This window comes from Protopterus annectens, chromosome 1.part1 (assembly GCF_019279795.1).
Source record: "Protopterus annectens isolate FY-2018-M chromosome 1.part1, PAN1.0, whole genome shotgun sequence".
Classification (NCBI taxonomy): Eukaryota; Metazoa; Chordata; order Ceratodontiformes; family Protopteridae; genus Protopterus; species Protopterus annectens.
The window spans coordinates 677,817,452-677,842,267 of record NC_056726.1 but is presented as its reverse complement, the minus strand read 5'-3'; positions in this window follow the sequence as shown (position 1 = coordinate 677,842,267).

Here is a 24,816-nt window from a genome sequence, read left to right as displayed (position 1 = left end):
ACATTTCCTACATTGTTGGATGCCTGATCTGGATGATGTGTTTGTGATCACAACAGCTGAATACGTATCCGCCATGGCGTAATGGGACTCATGTCTACTAAAGTGTGCAGGGTTGGGGTTTGCAACTTGGCAGTGCAGATTATTTTGTTAATGGCCATAACATCAACTGTTGGATTCAGAGTTACTAAGGTACTGTAGAACATTTGTAGGTGGGTATGCATAGCATTACTGACCTCTGGTTGTGGCATCTTGCCCTCAGTTAGCCTCTACATTGCTTCACCAGTGTCGTACTCGCATACCAGCAGCCAAACAGGCTTACACCCGCTTGCTCCCACATACACACATGCAACGTTATGCATTTTGTTCACATCTGTCAACCGGGACACTAAAACTGTATGCTTGTCCATTGTCAGTGGTGGCCCGAGGTGTAGAGCTCCACATTGACCCCAGCTACGTAACCCAATTAATACTGGGGTGATCACATTCATAGAGGGTAACAGACATAACAAAGCTATGTCTCCCAATAATCGTGCTTATTTTATGTAAAACTGCTAGTATTATCCATGCTTAGGTCAGGTTTACATGTCAGGTATGACTTTTGACAAAGGTCAGTTAAGGTGAGGTTGGATTCCTGTTTCACAGGTCAGGATAGGTTATATGCAGGTGTTCGGAGTAGGTGTAGTTATTCCATACTTGTGTGGTACAGTAGAGGCAAATAGCTAAAGCGTAGGTAGGTAGGTAGTGGAGGTGACATTGTAACTGTATAGTAGCCCGTGGGTATAATTGGATGGGGAGCAATAGGGAAGGTATGTCAGATGTTAGGATTTGTATGCGAGGCAGGACAAGAGGTGTTGGTATCACTACTTGATGTAGTGGTATAGAGTGTAAGGTGGGGGGAGGGTTTCACAAGGTGGTGAGCCTGTGCTGCTCCACGTGTGCGTGTGTTGTTCCTTCATGTGTTAGTTACATGTGTCCTGTGGGACAGCTGTGATACTACATGTGGGTTGAGGTTCCAGATATTGGCAATATAGTGGGGGAAGAGGGTGTCACCTACATGTACCCATAGACATTAATAGGAATGGAATAGGGGCTGATAGGTACATGGTATGCATGGGGCACAAAGGGGGGTGTTAGTAGGGGGATTATCCAGGGATGTGCAGGATGGCTGCAGGGAAGGTCCACAGCTGACCATGTTGTTTACGACAACAGCTGGGCATATGCACTGCATTTGGTGTTTGCATTGGACACTCACACCCCTGGGTGGGGGTGAGGACTTCAATAATACCTTGTGATGCCTATTATATTGGCTTACATGCACAGTGGGGTGTTGTGACCATATTTTCATAGGTGTTGTGCAGTGTGTAATGCAACAACACATATGGTTATACCGTTCTTTGCCATGTACACTGGACTGTGCTGCAGTGGATCCCATATCGGGAATGGCTGCCCATTAGGTGTAAGCATGCCTGTCAACTGTACAGTATCCGCAGCCTGTCCTGAGTTTGCTTCATAATATTGGTGTGTTCCTCTTACAATCTGCATCTGTCTGGCAAATACCCGAGAACTGATGCCATTAAATACAGACAAGTAATTGGGTTTAAGACTCCACATCCTTCAGATGAGTCATGCTAATGCATAACCTATTATTCTATCAGCTTTCTGAGAATGTAAGTGGAATATGTGCTTTCTGCCCTTATTTGTCCCCCCAACAGTTTTGGTTCTGTCCAGTGGCTTAGCTCTTAGAGGTTGAGAGGTATGGGCATAAGCTCTACCCAATTCGAAATATTACTGACATCCCCAGGGCAGTCCGAACACAACTGCACCAGCCAACACCTGCACACCTAGGCCCATAATTGCATACCCATAGTTCCCCCACCTGGTCTTCCTCTACAGCACTCATCCTTACAGTGGGTTCAGGTGGGGTCTAACCACACCACTACACACTGCCCACTCTTCACGTGTCGGGACCCATGTCGTACGTTGTCTTGACCCATGAGTCATCAGGCTTGCACAACCTACTGGTCCGTGTATGTATACAGCCTGGTTGGATAAATCATTACAGGGACTGACTCTGATTATCATTACTTTTTGTGGTGTCCCACAAGGGACATTGATGTCTTTGTTTCAAAATTAGACGTGGCAGGTCTCTCCCACATTTAGTATCCTGCCTGTGGTCTGGGAAGCAGTGGTGTGTTTACTTGTATCGGTGTGTTTGTATGTTTCACCTGTCTAGGTGGAGGAGTTGATGCTACGTGTTACATGTTTGTTGATTGGAACCCCACTCCCATTGGCATGGCCTGTGAACATATGCAATCCTTAACTGCTGTATCATATCAATATATATATATCTATATCTATCTATACATATATATATATATATATATATATATATATATATATATATATATATATATACATATATTTATATATATATATATATATATATATATATATATATATATATATGCTGTATACTATTTAACAAACTGTTTTCTTTTCTCCCCAGGTCTCTGCTGTAAATGAGCCAGAAGCTCAGCCAAACTTACCCAGTTAACAGATGCGATTTAAATACATAATTCAATTAATATCCAAGCTATATATATGTGTGTGTTTACACACATATATACATATATATTGATATATATATATATATATATATATATATATATATATATATATATATATATATATAATATGTGTGTGTGTGTGTGTGTGTGTGTGTGTGTGTGTGTGTGTGTGTGTGTGTGTGTATATAAAGATATATATATATATATATATATATATATATATATATATATATATATATATATATATATATATATATATATATCTGTATTTGTATGCATACATATACATATATATATATATATATATATATATATATAAATATATATACATATATATATATATATTTATATATATATATATATATATATTGCTGTATGTATATATATATATATCTATATCTATATATATATATATATATATATATATATATATATATATATCTAACGACATATGGATGTATGGGTGTCTGCATATGTATATATCTATACGTGGTTGTTTAATTATATTCTGTCTCTGTATGTACACATTTGTACTACAGAGAGAGGGAGGTTTCACTCCATGTAGGTATGGGTATATATATATATATATATATACACACACACCTCTACAGTTGTACATCTACATCTGGTTATTCCATTCTTTGCCATGTACAATAGACTGTGCTGCAGTGGGACTCATAGCGGGAGTAGCTGTCCGTTGGGCAGCGGCCCTGCCCAATTCACAGTATTGCTTACATCCCTGGGGCGGTCCACATAGACCAACTCCAGCCAACAACTGCTGAATTAAGCCCATAATTTCATACCCATAGTTCCTAATCCACGCATCCTCTTTGGCACTCTTCCTTACTCCAGGTGCAGGTCAGGTCTGGCAACACCTGCACACTGTACCCACTGCCCACATCTCGGTACCCATCACATATATTGTCCGCCCCCATGTATCATCAGGCTTCCCCTACCTTGTAAACTGGGAACATGCATGGCCTGCCATTCGACATCAGTGTAATGGCAGGAAACCCAAATATGTTTGACTTTTTGGGTATCCCACAAGGGACATGCATGTCTTTGTTTCAAAATTGGACTTGGCAGGTCTCTCCCACTGGTAGTATCCTGCCTGTAGTCAGGGAAGCAGTGGTGTGTTTACTTTTATTGTGTGTCTGTATGTTTCACCAGTCTAGCGGGGGGTGGGGGTTGATGCTATGTGTTACACGTTTGTTGATTGGACCCCTCACCCCCATTTGCAAGGCCTGTGAACATAAGTAATTCGTAACTGCTGTATCGTATCCTAGATATATACATGTGTGCATTTACACACACACACACACACACACACACACACACATAGATATATATATATATATATATATATATATATATATATATATATATATATATATATATATATATGATTTCACTTGAAACCATCGAATTACCAGTTCGTCGAGCCTAACATCATCGAGACAAAAACATCGCAAACTGACATCAACGAAAAGTTAATTCATCGAGTTGCATACCATCGAAAATGAGTGCTCAAACATGACAAACTGCAAATAGTGCCACACACAACAATGTCAGTATCACAACATGGAAATATGCTATGGCAGTAACAAATAACACCCGGTCAACACCCTGTGTAGTAACTAGACAGTAAACATGTGCACATATAACTATTTTCACCCGTAGTTGCACTCTTGCCACCATAACAATTCCATACTTCACGTGTATTCCACCAAATATAATTAACCGTAATGTAGAACATGATAATGAAGAGAAAAGCAGCACATAAAATCAACATAATGACTCCAATAGCACGCCGATTCTTCAGTATAAACTATTTACAATTGTTTTAAGATCAAAGCTTGAGTACCTATTATTCCACGGCAAAATGTTGTACTCTCCGCCATGTTGGCTAACTAAGATCTGTGTTTTTAAAGTGACAACAGCCTTTAAATGTTTCACTATAGCGGGAATTACAAAAGTACTGGTAAATACCACAATATAACCAGTTCTGTACTCCACACTCGATGGTTTGCAACTCGATGAATTAACTTTTCGTTGATGTCAGTTTGTGATGTTTTCATCTCTATGATGTTAGGCTCGACAAACTGGTAATTCGATGGTTTCAAGTGAAACCATATCTATATATATATATATATATATATATATATATATATATATATATATATATATATAGATATATATTTACATTACTATATACAGATATATCTGTATATGTATGCATACATGTATATATTTATATATTGCTGTCAATATATGTATGGGTGTCTGCATATGTATACATCTATATGTGGGTATGTATATGTATTCTGCCTCTGTATGTATACATTTGTACTATGGAGAGGGATATCTCCATGTAGCTATGGGTAGATATACACACACATACATCTACATATGTACATCTACATATGATTATTCCATTCTTTGCCATTTAGATTAGACTTTGCTGCAGTGAGACTCATAGTGGGTCTGGCTACTCATTGGGTGACGCCTCTGCCCAATGAACACTTTTGCTTACATCCCTGGGGCTGTCCGTATAGACACACGTCAGCCAAAACCTGCACACCAAGACCCATAACATGCTACCTATAGTTCTCCCACCAGCACCTCCTCTATAGCACCCATCCTTACTCTGGGCGCAGGTCAGGTCTGAACACACTACTACATGCTGCCAACTCTCTACTTCACGGGACTCATGTCGTACGTCGTCTCGACCCAAGGGTCATCAGGCTTTCCAACCCTTGTATTGCGGGTATGTACACACCCTGGCCAGAATGGTTGTTGCAACAGCTTCCTTCCATAATATGTAAATTTTTGGGACATCCCGCAAGGGACGCTCCTGTCTGTATTCCAAGATAAGATTTCATGGCTTCTTTGTGTATCCTGCCTATGGTCTGGGGAGCAGTGGACTATTTGCAATGTTTGTGGGTTTGTGTGTATGTTTCCTCTGTCCAGCTGGGGAGGGTCATGCTACGTGTTACCTGATTCTTGCTTGGGCCTTTCACTTCCATTGGCATAGCCTGTGAAGATATTTAATTCTTGTGTGCTGTTTCCTATCATAGCTATTTATCTGTGTATATCTAAGCACACACACACACACATATATATATATATATATATATATGTATGTATATACATATATATATATATATATATATATATATATATATATATATATATATATATATATATATATATATATATATATATATATATATATATATTTATATATATATATATATATTTATGTATATGTCTGCATATATATTTATATATATATAACCCAGCCACTGGGGATGCACAAGCCAGTGCATTTCTTTGTGCTGGTCCCAAGCCTGGATAAATGGGGAGGGTTGCGTCAGGAAGGGCATCCGGCATAAAACGTCACCAAAACATTTCATGCAGTCACCAAGAAAAATTTTTATTCCGGATCGGTCGAGGCTTGGGTTAACAATGACCACCACCAGTACTGTTAGCCTACAGGGTGCTGGCAGAAATTGGGCTACTGTTGGCCGAAGAAGGAGAAGAGGCGAAAGACATGGCCGAAGGCAGGAGGAGAGGAGAAAGGCTAGGACTGTGGTAGTGAGGGTCGGAACTTTGAACGTTGGCAGTATGAATGGTATAGGGAGAAAGCTAGCTGATTTGATGGAGAGAAGGAAGGTTGGTATATTGTGTGTGCAAGAGACCAGATGGAAGGGGAGCAAGGCTAGGTGTATCGGAGGTGGGTTCAAATTGTTTTATCATGGTGTGGATTTGAGGAGAAATGGTGTAGGAGTTATTCTGAAGGAACAGTATGCTGAGAGTGTTTTGGCGGTGAAAAGAGTGTCAGATAGAGTGATGTTTATGAAGCTGGAAATTGATGGTGTAATGATGAATGTTGTTAGTGCATATGCTCCACTAGTTGGGTGTGCAATGGATGAGAAAGAAAAATTTTGAAGTGAATTGGATGAAGTGGTGATGACTGTACCCAAGGGTGAGAGAGTGGTGATTGGAGCAGATTTCAATGGGCATGTTGGTGAAGGGAACAGAGGGGATGAGGACGTGATGGGTAGGTATGGTGTTAAACAAAGGAATGCAGAAGGTGAGATGGTAGTGGATTTTGCGAAAAGGATGGACATGGCTGTGGTGAATACATATTTTAACAAGAGGGAGGAGCATAGGGTGACATACAGGAGTGGAGGAAGATGCACACAGGTGGATTATATCTCATGTAGGAGGGCCAGTTTGAAGGAGATTGAAGACTGTAAAGTGGTGACCGGAGAAAGTGTAGTTAGGCAGCATAGGATAGTGGTTTGTAGGATGATGAGGGTTATCAAGAAGAGAAGGAGGAGTGTGAGGGTAGCACCAAGGATCAAGTGGTGGAAACTGAAAAAGGGTAATTGTGAGGTGGAGTTCAGGGATGAGTTAAGGCAGGCACTGGGTGGCAGTGAAGAGTTACCAAATAGCTGGGTAACTACAGCAGAGCTAGTAAGGGAGACAGCTAGAAAGGTGCTTGGTATCACATCTGGACAGAGGAAGGACGACAAGGAGACATGGTGGTGGAATGAGGAAGTACAGTAGAGTATACAAAGAAAGAGGTTGGCAAAGAAGAAGTGGGATTGTCAGAGAGATGAAGAAAGTAGACAGGAGTATAAGGAGATGAGGTGCATGGCAAAGAGAGAGGTGGTGAAGGCTAAGGATAAGGCATATGAAAAGTTTTATGAAAAGTTGGACACTAAGGAGGGAGAAAAGGACCTGTACCAATTGGCTAGACAGCAGGACGGAGCTAGGAAAGATGTGCAGCAGGTAAAGGTGATAAAGGATAATGGGGGAAACATACTCACAAGCGAGGAGAGTGTGTTGAGGAGATGGAAAGAGTACTTTGAGGGGTTGATGAATGAAGAGAATGAGAGGGAGAGAAGGTTGGATGATGTAGGGATAGTGAATCATGAAGTACAATGGATTAGCAAGAAGGAAGTAAGGATAGCTATGAAGAGAATGAAGAATGGTAAGGCTGTTGGCCCAGATGACATACCTGTGGAAGCATGGAGGTGTTTAGGTGAAATGGCAGGGAGTTTTTAACCAGATTGTTTAATGAAGTCTTGGAAAGTGAGAGGATGCCTGAGGAATGGAGAAAAAGTGTTTTGGTACCGATTTTTAAGAATAAGGGTGATGCGCAGAGCTGCAGTACCTACAGAGGGATTAAATTGATCAGCCACAGCATGAAGTAATGGGAAAGAGTAGTGGAAGCAAGGTTAAGAAGGGACGTGATGATTAGTGATCAGCAGTATGGTTTCATGCCAGGAAAGAGCACTACAGATGCGATTTTTGCTCTGAGAGTGTTGATGGAGAAGTACAGAGAATGTCGGAAAGAGTTGCATTATGTTTTTGTAGACTTAGAGAAAGCATATGACAGGGTGCCAAGAGAGGAGTTGTGGTATTGTATGAAGAAGTCAGGAGTGTCAGAAAAGTATGTAAGAGTGGTACAGGATATGTACGAGGGTAGTGTGACAGCGGTGAGGTCTGCGGTGGGAGTGATGGATGCGTTTAAGGTGGAGGTGGAGTTACATCAAGGATCAGCTCTGAGCCCTTTCTTATTTGCAATGGTGATGGACAGGTTGACAGACGAGATCAGACAGGAGTCCCCGTGGACTATGATGTTTGCAGATGATATTGTCATCTGTAATGAGAGTAGGGAACAGGTGGAGGAGACCCTAGAGAGATGGAGATATGCTCTAGAGAGAAGAGGAATGAAGGTCAGCAGGACTAAGACAGAATATATGTGTGGGAATGAGAGGGAGGATAGAGGAATGGTGAGGATGCAAGGAGTAGATGTGACAAAGGTGGATGAGTTTAAATACTTGGGGTCAATAGTTCAGAGTAACGGTGAGTGTGGAAGAGAGGTGAAGAAGAGAGTACAGGCAGGATGGAGTGGGTGGAGAAGAGTGTCAGGAGTGATTTGTGACAGATGAGTACCTGTAAGAGTGAAAGGAAAGGTCTACAAGAGGGTAGTGAGACCAGCTATGTTATATGGGTTGGAAACAGTGGCATTGACAAAAAGGCAGGAGTTTGAGCTGGATGTGGCAGAATTAAAGATGTTAAGATTTGCACTGGGTGTGATGAGGGTGGACAGGATTAGGAATAAGTATATTAGAGGGTCAGCCCAGGTTGAAAGGTTGGGAGACAAAGCCAGAGAGGCACGATTACATTGGTTTGGACATGTGCTGAGGAGGGATGCTGAGTATATTGGGAAAAAGATGCTAATGATGAAGCTACCAGGTAACAGGAAAAGAGGAAGGCCTATGATAAGGTTTATGGATGTGGTGAGAGAGGACATGCAGGTGGTTGGTGTGACAGAGGAAGATGCAGAGGACAGGAAGAAATAGAAGCAGGTGATCTGCTGTGGCAACCCCTAACACGGGAACAGCCAAAAGAAGATGATGATGATATATTTATATACATCTCTCTCTCTCTCTATATATATATATATATATATATATATATATATATATATATATATATATATACATATATGTATATGGATTCACTTCATAACATTGAAATATCAAAATACTGAAACTCAAAACACTGAAACCAAATTACTGAAAACTCAAAATACTGAATACTCAAAATACTGAAATGAAAACACATATTGTAAACTCAGCTTAAACAACATAACTCATAACAATTTCTACCCAACATATGCAGGGGCAAGCCCCTGCACCCCCATGTGGGGTTGTACCCCCACCCTGCTAATTAAATATATCAACTCCAAGATTGCACATAGTGTAGTTAAGTGCAATCTTGGAGTAGATACATATAATTAGCAGCGGGTGTGGGGTGCAGGGGGCTTGCCCCTTGCATATATTTGGTAGAAATTGCTATGATTTATGTTGTTTAAGCTGAGTTTATAATATGTGTTTCAGTATTTTGAGTTTCAGTATTTGAGCATTCAGTATTTTGAGCTTTCAGTATTTTGGTCTTCAGTATTATGAAGTTTTGTCATTTTCAGTATTATGAAGTTTCAGTGTTATGAAGTGAATCCATATACATAGATATATATATATATATATATATATATATATATATATATATATATCTGCATAATATATATCTATCTATACATATATATATATATATATATATATATATATATATATAAATATACATATATATATATATATATATATATATATATTTATACAAATATATATATATATATATATATATATATATATATATATATATATATATATATATATATATATATATATATATATATATATATATATATATATATATATATATATATATATATATATAAACACACACACACACACACACACACACACACACACACACACACACACACATATATCTATATATATATATATATATATATATATATATATATATATATATATATATATATATATATATGTATCTAAATCCATGTGGGTGTATGGGATGTATGGCCTTAATTTTGCTTGTCTATTGCTATGATGGCTTAGTGGTTAACTTCTGTGACTATAGTGTACAGGGTCCTGGGTTTAAGCCTTGCAGAGGCAGTTTATTTTGTTGCTGGGTAGAACATGGGCCATTGGATCCAAAGTGATTAAGGCACTTTAAAGCAGTTGTAGGCGGGTTTGGGTGGGTTTGCGTGATGGTAAGCACTGCTAACCTTCGATTACAGTTTCTTACACTCAGTTGGCTTCTACTTTGCTTAATCTGTCTGGGCAATGCTTACCCCCACTCAAATGCACTTGGACATGCTTACTGCTTCTTATTTGTGCTTAGACCTGCTTACTTGTACCTTATTCATTATGACACTAACACTTCACATGTGCATTTTATGTAGTACTCCAGTTTACATGTAATTGTTATTATGTAGGTTATATAGCAAAATGATGTAAAATTATGTTCAGATACAGATTTCCCGTGGAAAATTTGCTGTGCTGCTTCATTTGTATATATATATATATATATATATATATATATATATATATATATATATATACACATATTCCTTGTTATCCTCTTCAGTCTTTTCAGCTGCTTTAACCATAGCTAGGCAATGGGCAAACCCGCACACCTATGGTTAGCTGTACTTGGGGTTTTAAAAATATTAATACAAGGGTGTCTTTGTTTTATTTCAATGTACTGTTGCTGTTGAACTCATGGGGACTATTGGTGGAGATATGCACACACCTATGAGCGGTTTCGCTCATTTATTTACACTTTCTTCTGTTCTACTTTGCAGGGGCATTTTTATTTTGAGAGCTCTGCTCTCAGACACGCCCCCTGCACTTGTCCATGCTCACTGTAGGATTTGGAGCTCCAACGATGTGCCTTCATTATTATGCATGGCTCACTGCCATCCTCCTCTTAAACTGCCACTTACGTGCAGGACTAGTTTAGTCCTGCATGGCAGATTAGTGAATCTGGGGGAATAACAGTACATCACAAAAAAAAAAAAAACAAATATTAATTTTATATGGCTATAATAGACAACTAGAGAATTTTATAAGTTGATTATCAGCAAAAGCAAAAAGACTTAGTATACATTACAAATGTAAAAGACATAGTAGAGAGCAGGCATAAGTGAAAAAAAGAACACAGTAATATATATATATATATATATATATATATATATATATATATATATATATATATATATATATACAGAGAAAGTAAATATATACAAAATTTTTATCTGAAGGGGAGAAAGTGTTTATCAAGAGTTTTTTGTGTGCAATTTTAGCAATAAATATTTAATCTTTAACGGCTTGTGCGAGTTTTTGGGATTATTTAGTTAGTACTGTGTACCACTTTTGGACTTTGACATACAAAGCATTGATAAAGTTACTTAACTCTCTTCTGTTACTTTTACATTTAACACTACAAGCCCTAACAATTTTTTCCTTACTTTTAAGACTGCTCACTTCATAACAAGAAGCACACTATGGTACAGACTGCAGCCACCAATCCTTGATGTGTGCATATACTGCACATATGCATGTTCCAGTTATACTGATTACAGTTTACATGAGGTCATTTGTGCCACTGGTATAGAGGTATTAAGTTAAATTCTAATAATAATGAAAACCTAACAGTGCTGTATATTTGGTAAGTGTGTTTTTGAACCCTCAACCAATGAATACTCTCTAATACTGAACTGTTATTTTGTCCTACAGACTACTGCAAGCATACTTTCCTTTTACAGTTTACAGGTGCATGCTCACTGTTATTTGAGAATATGCACCATTACGTTGTGTTACAGACTAAGGCATGCATAGTTTCTTTTACAATTGAGATATGCATGCTCAATTTGATACAACTGTATTAAATTCCAACTAAGTGGTCCTTAACTTTTAACGCTACTAAATTAATAGGCAAATTATTATTTTAAAATACACTGTTTAGACACAATTGCTCTGATGCATACATACCACATGCTTCTCACATCCTTACTAAATGGGCAGCATGGGACCTGACATTCGAGGCTCACTCTGCAGCAGCTGTCAAAAAAAAAACAGAACAGAACACCATTATGAATAACAGTCTTAACTATATTCAACTTTTAAATATTACAGTTACTCATTGAAATTGATACTTACACATCTGTGAAGTGTCCTGTGTACTAAATTCCCTGATCTAGTCATCAAGGGTATCCCGCTTCCTCCACTGGAGGTCATCAAAGTGATATCTGCACTGTTCACCAGTGCAGGGGATACCTGTATCACTGGTTAAAGCCCTGGCAAAACTATTCCAGGCTTCAGACTTGTATTCTGAGCCTGAATAGTCCCTCTGCAGCAACCAGGGATCATGATCCTTAACTAGGAATCCAACAAAAACTTTGTACTCCTGGACACCACAACTCTGTGCCTAAAAGTGCGCACCCTCACCAGCAACTCCTGACATGCCCACTATAGCTCAAGCACAGTGTATAATGAGAATTTTCACTAATTGCATTTTATATGCTGATGTTTTCCGACCTATTGTACATGTCCTGCTTACTGAGAGTGTGCATATTTTGATTTTGCAACATTTGAAAACATTGCGCATCGCTCACCATCACACAAACATGGTAGGTGAGGGTGCGCACTGCTGGGCACCATGTTTGCATGATGTTAAGTGATGCGCAATGGTGGCAAGCACTGCAACTTCAAAATGATTTGGTATGCAGGCACTTGTGTTAATGCGCTAGTCAAATGCACCATGTCTGTGGTTCTTCTTTATTTACAGTTATTACCACAAGATGGTTGAGAAAACAATTGTGTATGCTGTACATCATTGCTGTAATCTACAATCTCACAGCAGTAAAACAAAATTTGCACACATTGTACTAGAACCAACAAGCATCAGCACTCCACAACTACACTTAAGACCTGCTACCATGGAATTAGTGAAATAATATCCCCTATCTTAGTAGATATTGTAAGGTTCTCACTGTTAATCGTAGCACAATGCCACTTTCTGTAATTGCACGATGTACAATATTATTAATGTAATGCATCCGGTTTATGTACTGTGGCTGACTGGATCCTGTCTACAACCTGGGTGGTTCATTCCTCCAGTTTGTGTGCTGGTGCACTTCATGGAAACCAGGTAAGCACAGCAAAACACATTTGTGCTAAGTGGCACATCGCACAAACACTGAACTCAAACAAAATAAATAAATAACTCTGTGTAGGCTCTGCGTGGCATGCACATGTAGTTTCTTGAATCCCGCAGATTGTATCGACACTAAGAAAAGGTCCTTTTGTCCATGAATAGTAGAATCATCAGGTTCTAAAATTGAATGTTTAAATGTCCATTTATATCACTTAGCCAACAAATCAGGATGCATTAACTATGCATGCTCAATGCATTAAATTCCATACTTATACTCAAAACTTATCTGTTATAAATTCCTATAAAATAAATATAAAACATCATGTTGTCAATAATTTTTTTTACTTGTACAGATAAATTACCTTGCAACAACCTGATAAAATTTAGATAAAACGCTGAATGAATCAGCAATTAAAAATGTGATTTAAAATGTATTTGGATATATTCTATTTTATAATCTAGCAACTCTAAGTAGCTACTACAGAAAGAAACAATCTCAGTTTTACATGTCTTCCAAAGGGACTTTCTCCTCACATTCATTCCAGCTGTCTATTTTTTTATGATATTTGTCACTGTTTTCTGCTGACTGTGACTCCCTCCCTTGGTTAATCAGGTCATGTGATCACCTTTCCGTGGGAGAGTTGACCAACAGGTGTCATTATGCAGGCAGCCATCATGGGTTGTTTGAAATTTTCAGTTTCTTCCTCAGCCTTATTAATGTATAAAGCTGGTGAAGTAACTAGGAGGGAAGGAGTGAAATGTGCTGATGGCAAAGGGGATCCACTCATGTCCGTAAATGCAATTCAATTCGGGCAGTCCTGTGTCTCCATCAGATGCATGTGTGGTGGTATCTTCAGTCTCCAGCAGTGAGATCACACCACCTTGTATGCCTCCAATTGAGTCCAAACTGTCCCTTCCACCAGCAGAGGTGAGGAGGCCATGACCCTTTAATCCTCCCCCTCCCTGCCTGGCTGTTCCAATGCTGCTAATTGAACTGCAGTCACCTGGGATGTAGTCAGGGCTCCATCCTTCTGTGCCATGGAAGCAGGGTATTTTAACACTGTGCAGATACAGCAGCAGACTCTGTCGCCATATCACTCTTCTTTTCCAGCATAAAATACCCTGTTTGGCAGCCCTTCCTCATAGACCATATCTTCACTGCTTCCATTGACTAAATCACTCTAACTGTATATCTTTGCAGTGCTTTCTCTGATGGCATGCTCCTAACCTTGCAAGAGGTTCAAAACTTGATACAGTACTCATGAGCTAGGACAGATCATTGCTGACTGGAATGTCAGACTGACTCTTCTGTCACAGTAGCCTGCATCTCTTATTATATGCCATAGAGTCTTATTGGTCTTAGCTACCATTTTAATGCTCAGAAATAGATAGTAATATGCTGAACTTACCACCATCTCTAGGTCCTTTTCCTAATCATCATGTATGAGCTCCACCTCTCCTAGCTGCTATTTCTTCCTCCTTTATTTTACGCTACACATAGCATCCTAAAGTGATCAGTACAGAGTCTCAGTTATCGTCTCTTGACTGGTCTAACCAGATTCACCATATCCCTTTTGAGTTTTATTTCTCCATTTCTCACAGTATCACCCATAATCATGCACTTAACAACCAAAGCTATGTCTAAAAACTATTGCATTAAAGAGAAACTGACCGAGTAGTGACTCATGCAGTACTTTGCTGGCCTATTGGCCAGTCAACTCTATTTTACTAGGATTCTATCACTAACACCATGTAACGTCTCCATTCCAACTACATCCCCACCTATACAATCTTAACTATTCCTAGCCCTATTCACCTAATATAATTCAAAGGTCTCCTATAGGTTCATAGGTAGATACTAGGCTATCTTCCCGAAGGCATATATTAGCCCAGCCACATTGTACGATATTCACCGCCCCTTTGCTTAGTTCCCTAGGCCCCTGATCTAGCAGCTAGTACCCTTGGTCCCTATCTAGTAGAGCTGTTGGTATGATCCCTGGTGTGAACTTTCTCTTACCCATCCACTCTTCAAGGTTCCTCTTGAAGAGTGATAGTGAGGAGCTCTGTCTTATGTAGATCGGGACCTTCTTCCATAGCAAGGGAAGTCTTTGCGAAGGGAATCTATCCCTCCAGCATGTTCTATTCATTGTTGTGCTGAGGTTTATATCCCTAGAGCGTGTAGCTCGAGTGGATTTGGTTTTGCTAAGATGGAACATGTTCAACAGTTCTGGGTTGGACATGGCTCTGTATGTTAGACAGAGGTCGCCTCTGAGAAGGTGGTATGCAACAGAGAAAAGCCTTAGTTTTTCGATCGTGCTGCATAGGGCAACTGTTTGAGGCCAGTAATCCTCTTAGTGAGGTACCTCTGTAGTCTCTCCAGCTGCTGGAGATGCCTAGCCAGGTACATTCCAATTGGTGCATTGTACTCAATAATAGGTCTGATGAGGGAAGTGTAGAGGGGCACCACTACATACTTAGATCTTCATGCAAACCCTTTTGTGATCAGATGGGTCACATAGAAGGATTTTCTAACCACATTGGCAACATGGTTATCAAAGGAAAGCTGACTATCTACTTCGGTCCCTAGATCCCTTATTACTACTTCAGATTTCAGGGTGTTACCTCTTATGTGGTAGTTTGCGGGTACTCTGTTTTTTCCAAAGGGGATTACTACGCATTTTCTAGCATTTAGTTTGAGACCATGGCTTTGACACCATGCATCAGTCTTGTTAAGGCCCTTCTGGAGGATATCCATGTCGGCCAGAGACTCTATTATAGCACCCAGTTTGCAGTCATCCGCAAACTTGGTCAGCCACAGCCCATCAGTGCTTGCCTGTACTTCTGAGAAGTATATGCCAAACAGGAGGGGGCCCCAGGACAGAACTCTGAGGCACACCGCTCGTTACTGGTCTGGATTCAGACATAGATCCCACTACTCTTACTTTGTGGGATCTGTCTGAGAGCCAGTTTGCGATCCATCTTGTGACGTAAGGGTTTATGCCCAGGTTGGTGAGTTTATCAATAATACCCAAATGGGTAATGGTGTCAAATGCTTTAGCAAAGTCAAGGTAAGCCATGTGTACCTCCTTTCCCTTATCTATAGCCTGAGTAACTGTCTCAAAGAAGTCCACCAGGTTCAGGAGACATGATCTGCCCTTGACGAAGCCGAACTGTGTGGGGTCAAGTGTTTGAAGGTTCCCAATCTCTCCATTTATGAGTTCCATAATGATTTGCTCCATTGCCTTACAGATCAGACTGGTCAGGCTTATTGGTCGGTAGTTCCCAGGGTTGGTTGTAGGCCCACCCTTGTGCAGTGGAACCACCAATGCTGAGCGCCATTCTATGGGCACATATCCTGTCAAGAGGCTGAGACTGAACAGGGTATTTAGATGCGGGGTTAATTCATTTTGGAGCTCACGTGTGACACAGCCCGGGACACCATCTAGTCCCATGGAGGCAGTGTTTTTAGCTTTAGATAGAGCCTTATTAACCAACGTATAAGTAATAACTAGAGTTACACAATCCCCTGGAATAGTAATAGGCCCTGTAGGTGGTGAGGGGGGGAGGGGTTGCACTGAACCTGTCAGACAAGATGTTGGCAATGTCAGTGGGGTCAGTGTATTTTGTTCCATTTTGTACTAGCTCAGAACAGACCTGAGCATTGCCATTTAGGTTTTTGATGTAAACATAGAAGGCCTTATGGTTATCCTTGGCATCCTTGGCAACTTTCTTTTCGAAATTGGCTTTAATTGACTTGATGAGGACCCTGAATTTCTTATTAAAGCTGGTCAGGGAAGATTTTTCTACTTGAGATTTGGCCTTTTTTTGTATAAGTCTCCTCCTTTTATTGTATAATTTGCTTAAGGCCGGAGTCCACCAGCCTGGTTTCTTCTTGCATGAGGAAGGAGTCTTGGTTTTATTTGGGATGGCATGGTCCATGCAATTCTGAAGATGTATAAAGTGCCTTGGTGTAGGATTCTGCATCCTGGATATCATTATTCTTCTGCAGGGGGATAGTGAAGCTTTCCACTTCTGATGCAAATAGTTTGAAGTTTGCTTTGGAATGGTTTTTTATGATGGTTTCTTTGACTGGGGGAGGTGGAGGGGTGAGGATGTCTAAGGTTATCAGTTTGTGGTCTGATCTGACCAGAGATGGAGTGATAACGGGTGTGGTACAATGGGCGCCCATATTTGTGATGACTAAATCCAATATGTTGTCCCCTCTAGTGGGAGAACATACCAGTTATTCAAGGGCATTTGAATTTATAAATTCAATGAACCGCTGGGCATAGGAGTTAGAACTTTGGTAGTTTGCCCAGTCTATACCAGGGTAGTTGAAATCACCCAAAATGATGGTGTTGGGTAAGACCTTTATATTTTCCAATGCCTCAAGGAATGCTGAGTGAGCATCTTGGGACATGGTGGGTGATCTATAATAGTCTAGGACTTGAAATGTGGCTTTGCCTGCTGATAGTTGCGCATGGATGATCTCTGGGGCATCATGCTGTGCCACTAACCTGGAGATGTGGGTATCCTTGATGAATATGGATACACCTCTGCCCTTTGTACTGCGATCTGATAGCTGAGGCCGGAAGGTATGATATGAATTGTAACCTGGCAGTGCTGGGGTGCTCTCGGGAGCATTGCTGGGATGTATCTTACCAGACACCTGCAGCAACTGGAAAGACCCCCAAAAGTACCTCAACAAGAGGATCAAAGAGCTCACACAGATGCCATATACTGCCTGGTTAAAGAAACTCCAGCTCTACTCAGTGGCATACCGCCTGCTCAGAGACGATCTGTGCCTGACGTATAAAGCCATGTCCAACCCGGAATTAATGGACATGCTGCACCTCAGAAAATCCAAATCCCATCGAGCTACATGCTCGAGAGACTTGAATCTCAGCACTAAAATAAATAAGACATGCTGGAGGGACAGATTCATAACTCAGAGGCTCCCTTCACTCTGGAATAAAATCCCAGTCCAGGTTAGGCAGTGTCCCTCACTGACTCTCTTCAAGAGGAATCTTGATGAGTGGATGGGAGATAGTAGGTTTTCCCTGGGTATCACTTCTGTGTCACTGTTAGACAGAGGCACAGTATACTAACCTTGAAAAACAGCATAGCAAAATTCATTTAAAATGGGTGGCGAAAGCCAAACACACTCTGGCTAGGCTTATAAATGCCCTAGGGCAGATAGCCTAGTATGAACCTATGAACCTATGGAGCCTTGAACCAGGTTTCTGTCACTGCACAAACAATGATTTTCTCCATACTGAGGAGTGCCTCGAGTGCGTGCATTTTGAGGTTGAGACTTCTGGCGTTGAGTAGCATTACCCTTAGTCTTTGGTTACCTGTGCTGGTTACAGTGGTTGGTTTGTCCTTTGAGCCTTGCCTAAAAAAGGCACTATGGGGATGGCAAGAGCCTTTGCCAGTACTCGAAAGCCTAGGGGTGACGTGCAAACCATCTCTGGCGAAACAGCGAGACTTGTCTATCATGTCATCCCAGGCAGACAGACACTGGATCCCCTTAGAATGACACCAGAAGCTTAGTCAATTGTTGAAATTGATCATTTTGTCTTTGTATTGTGGTATCATTCTAGGTGAAGGTAGTATGCTGCTCAAGGTCAGGGTCATACCAGCTTGTGCTACATGATCAGAGAGCTCCTCAATGTCTCTTTTCATGTAGTCCAGGGAGGTACGTCTTAGATCATTCACACCATTTTGTACAATGACAGCATCATACGTGTACTTGTTCTGGAGTGACCAAAGTGCCTGTGTTATGTGGCGGATCCTAGCACCCAACAGGCAGCTGACAGTAACCTTCTCCTTGTTCAACCTGGTGAGTGGAATATCTGTGTGCCTTACTATAGAGTCTCCTGTAACTAGCGTGTTGGGTATAGTGTTTTGCCTTAAGGGCTGTCAAGAGGCACACTACTGAGGTGAATTATGTGTTTTCTGGCTTGTGTTTGGAGGTGCAGGTTGCTTGCTTGTCTGCTTTGGAGGGCACTGCTTCTTTTTCAGATTTGTACCTAGTGCCTCCGAATATGTTTTTATGTTTTTATGTGTATGCTTTTCCAGTGCTTGTTTTGTAGATCCATGTGTGACTGGTGGTGTGATGCTAGTATGTCTCTTCTCCTCTTTACTGTCTGTTACAGTCATGGGTTGAGAGGGTTTAGCCTCCAGTCTGGCTATGTATTTGCATCTCTCACAAGTGTTTGTGTCTAGAGGTAAGAGGAGAGGGTTGTCTGTATACATGAGGCAGTTGTGACATTGCCTCAGGATGCCCAATTCCACCAGCTGAACTGGAGAGTACACCTGAAGTTGACCTCTGAATATGCTTGGAAAATTAAATTTCACCTGTCTTGCAGACAATCGAGGGTCTTTTGCTGTATTAAAATAGTGCTGTCTAGGAAATTTGGAAAATAATAGTGCTGTCTAGGAGATTTGGACAAGTGCTGATTTGGGTTATGCAAGTGCTGCAATAAGAGCAGTTGATCTGAAGCACTTGAGTTGAGGCTTGCCTATTTCTAAGGGAAAATTTGCAGCGCAGACTTTGTGGAGCCAGGAATAGTATAACCCAGCTAACCAGAACTGCCCAAAGCTGCTCTGTGCGCAAGACCACGCAAAAAGAGAGTTGCAGAGTTTTAAGACAGCTGTGTAGAATGTTTTGCTATAATCATGATCTGCTATATATTCAGAGATTCTATTATCCATCTAAGCTGTGACCAACTCATTGGACTGAACTAAGTTAGTCTTTCAAGACTATTTTACAAAATGTCTTTGTTGAATTATTAGTCTCGTTTCATCATTTTACAGCCAGTAATATCTATGCTGTGGGTCTTTCATTTTTATAACAGATTCTGCATTGTCCACATTACAAAGTGACTACTGCATCCTTCATATAGTCCCATAATATCTCTCCAGTGCCAAATCACTGCTGAAGACTTCTGTCAGTGGTTCCACTAAATTGCATCCAGTGCTTAAGAGCTTTATAATGCAGTCCACCCAACCTACTGACTCTTCTTCCTTAGAGAAATGTAGGAAGGAAGTTGATGCCTTGGGCACTATACTCAGCAGATGCCTGTCTACTGTCTATGAACAGTCTCCATTGTGATATCACAAAAACAGCTTGAAACCTATCAGACTGTTTTCTTTTTAAATGTAGCAACAAATTATTAGGTTCCTATACTACAAAAACTAATCATTATATAAGCGTTTTGTGCTGCCATCACTTAATGGCACCATCTTTGATGGAGGATACATTGTATTGAATACAGTACTCCCCAAACACTTTTTTCATTCCCTTTGTCCCTCATATCCTGACAATACTCCTGTCAGCATCTTACACTCAACAGTTATGGTTACTCAGCTTTGTCTGATAAATCAAAATCTCTTCCTAAGTTTTCTTCTAACTAATATAATGCCTATTGGACAAAATTTCTTTTCCCAAAGAGTGATTGATCTAAACATTGGTTGGTGTGATTGTCTTTTACCCATCTAGGACCACCACAACTGAAGCAGAACTTCCTGAGCAGTCTCCATTTCTTCCACTCTTTATTTTCCCTCACTTGTAACAAGTATGAGCTCGTAGTTAGGGTAGATCTTGTAGGTTAACCATATTTAACACCTTTTTGTTCATTCTTTGAAAGGGACACAAAGCACAAGTTGGCTCAATTTTCCATAGAAAGTTTCTGAGTCTATTTGATCCTCTGAGCTGGTAAATGAATTGTAGTCTACTGGGATTTTATCCATATTCTAACTGCTTAATTTGGATATTTTACCTTTAAATCTTCCTCACACCTACCTTGCTTGATTTCTTTTAATGCTCTTAGCCTGTCCATTTGGTAAATATGTTGACCAGAGTGCACTACTTCATTGTTTATTCTTCCCTTTTGTTATTGCTCCTCTCCTTTCATCCTTTGTCCCTCCCCTCATTTCCTATTGCTCCTCCACTGTAAAGATAGCGCTAATTTAGTATCTTCTTCCTACTTGCTGCCATTCCATAAGGGATCTTTCTTGTCTTCTAAACTTCAGCTCTTTTATTATTTTCCTCATGATCTTCATGTTATTGATTCTTGGGCCCAGGTTCTCTGTTTCTTCTCTCCACACTCCCAATTACTTGCAAGTGTAACTTTAACCCTTAAGTCATATTTTGTATTTCTTGTAATATTTTCCTGTTAGTCACTCACAGTTCAATATCTAATCTTAGTAGACAGAATTATTATGTATTCATGAAGTGTCTTTTCCAATTTCCCCCATTCCTTTACTTCTAATTTTGCATTTCCTTTGTCCCTCACACTTCTAGAGTATACAAATGGTTGTGTCATTTTCTGTATCATATAACAAGGAGTCATCACTTGTTGCTCTCCCTTTTTAATCCCTAATGGAGTTGTGCCAATTATGACATAGTCATAATTTTCTAGCAAGATTCTTAATTTCTTTGTCATCTTTCAGCTTAACCACTCCTTATCTTTGGTGTTATTCCTTCTGTTTCTTCTAAGCTTTACTTTATACTATATATTTCCTGTTCTTTCTTTTATATTCTCAGGACCCTATAAGTTATTCCATTCTTTCCTCTGGCTTTCTATCCTACCCATTTCTGCAACCATTTACTTTTTGTTATCTCTGCATCTTTTCAGTTTCTCCTCATGTTCTCCCTTATCTTCTTCAGTACTCTCAGGTCTAGCATTCTTCTACCACTCTCCTTCAACCTGTCATCAAAGTTATTTCTTGGTTCATTTGCAGTACTGCATCCGACTTCATCTACCTTAACTGCATAATCCTTCTTTACTTCTTCCAATTGCATTGTTCTTATTCTTTCTTCTCCCAGATGAGTCCTTTAAGCTTTATATTATCTTCTGCTAGTGCTTTTAGTCCTAGGTGCTTGTATGTGTGTGTGTGTGTGTGTGTGTGTGTGTGTGTGTGTGTGTGTGTGTGTGTGTGTGTGTGTGTGTGTGTGTGTGTGTGTGTGTGTGTGCGTGTGTGTGTGTGTGTGTGTGTGTGTGTGTGTGTGTGTGTGTGTGTGTGTGCGTGTGTGTTTGTTTGTGTGTGTGTGTGTGTGTGTGAGTGTGTGTGTGTGTTCATGTGCTCATGCATAGAGGGACAGAGAATTTTTCCAGGTAATTGCATATACAAAAGTCAAATGGAATATTTTATTTTAAGTAAATCTGTTTTCTTTTACTGAATTTTCTGAAGGTATATGTTTATGGGATCCATAATCTAATAAACATATATGGTGATCAAGTAAAAAATTACACAAACTGAAATCTAAATCTAACTATAATTTTTCTTAAATATATAGACTACCTATCTGCCACATAATCCTAAACTTTGGAATGTTTGCGGCCTAAATAGGCCTGTTGTTTCCTCTTCTATTTATTTATTTGTTTGTTTGTTTATTTATTTATTTATTTGGGTAAGTGCTGGTCTTGGTCATGACTGAATGGGGTCTAAAAAAGGAGTTGATTTTTTACTCAGTTAATAAACATATAAATAGAAAATAAACAATATTAGTAAATCAGTTAGGAGTACACCAGATGCAGTAGTGGCCATATTTCAAAGAATGCTTCTTAAATCTCAAATATTTTGCAGTTTGTGTAAATGGAGATACCCGAATGTTCTAATATAGCATTATCATTTGTACAACTGTGAAAAGAATGCTGTTTGATTGTGTTCTGCATTTTTTATATTCAGCGATGGTTTGACTTATGTATTTTTATCTTGACATACTGTTAGATACAATAAAGAAATATGCCATTAATCCTGAATAAATGTAACAGCCTTCAACCACAATGTATTGATATTATATTGCTCATTAAATACAGAAAGCACTTAATTAAGCATTACACCTTCATAGTATATATCTTCATACCACAAATGATATGCATTAATATGTAAGAAAAGTAAAAGTAAGTCATATACATATTCTTGATGGCAACATGATTTTTTTTGCATTGTATTAAAATACTTTTTCATCAAAGCTAAAGGAAAAACAATGATGCTATGATACAAGTCAGAGAAAAATGCTTTTAACATACTTCTGTTGCTTTTAAATATTTTTAAATGAGACAAAAAAAAACACTGACCCTTCTAACTTCGCTACAGAGGTAGGGGCTCTGTATCTTTAACAGAGAGTTGAGTTAATATTGCAGAACTTGTTGCATTAAATAATTTCTGCTAGGGAATTTCAGGAGCTCAGCAAATGTATTTGCTAAATCAATAGGCATTCTACAGTTAAATTCCTTCATGCTTCTAGATAACGCAGGTCATCTGATTTGCAAAATAACATAGAAAGTCAGTGTCAGGCAGGGAACAGAAAGAGATGCTACAATAGTGACCACATTCTTTGTATCTGTTGTAATTTGATAACATTTATTATCTAGTTTTCATGAACTTATAAATAACCTGCCCATTTAAGATACATATCTAATCTATATCCCATATTTTAAGCAAGCATCCTGTGTCTGATTTTCATGAATGCGTATGTGATGATATTGCATTTGTACAGTCAGTGAAAGATGAATATTACAAAGTTTGCTGTTTCTGTTGCTGCCACTAATGGAGGTACTTGCTGACCCCATTAGCTTTTAAAATCAATTACCAAAGATTTGTAATTTAACACAGCTCTACTAGCATAACCTTATCATCCTGCAGTCTGGGCTATTGCAAAGAACAGGTGGCTATGATCTAAAGTCAGCAAAACTGTGAACCCATGGGAAATTAGAAGGGTTTTCATTTTAATGCAGTATCTGTAGGTGTGCCAAGATTTTTCCATTTGCTTATTAGACACATCATGGTCTCATGGGCTCGCACTGAATACATAGTCTTATATCGGTAATGAACAAAACCTTTTCAATGGCAGCCTATTAGTTTCTTTGCAAGCAGTTACATACTGTTTCTTTGGGGTAGGAAAAATGGGGCTTAAAGATGCAAACTGGGTGCAAAGTATGTGTTAATTGTTATTTTTAAAATACACATGCACATATTCCTACAAGTTCACATGGAGATGAAATTATAGCTAATACAATTACTGCAAAGTATTAGACCTAATGATCAGTTCTTTGATAACTAATATGTCAGTGTTCTAAGTAATCCCTGTCCTCTTCTGAGTATTAAGAAATTCCACATGTGATATTTGAAAATAGTTTACTTGGGTAAAAATCTGTGAAACACTGAGTAAAGAGAGAAGTCAGTTATAATTTTAGTATGCTTTCAGAAGTTACGCTTATTTGGGCTATAGAAGAGAAGTGAATTTCCGGGAAAAACCTACATATGCATTGGTAGAATGCATAAACCCAACACAGACAGTATGTGAAAATCATGGTTGGAACCCCAATCATAGAACTATGAAGTTGAGATCATACCCCACTTACCAGTGTCCCACCTGTATACAAACTTATTCTTCATATATGCTGCTACCTTATAATCATATTAAAGTGTTAATATCACTTTTAGGCAAATATCTCAACTCTCCTTTTCTGGAAGAAATGTTCCCATTTTCAGGCTTCATTTACCTCTGTAAGTATGTCCCTGTTGTCAGGCTTCATTTATACATTCACACAAGTTTCTGAATCCTCCTCTTACATGTGATTTTTTGAAGTTAATACACAGAAAACCACACTACATAACCAACATACTA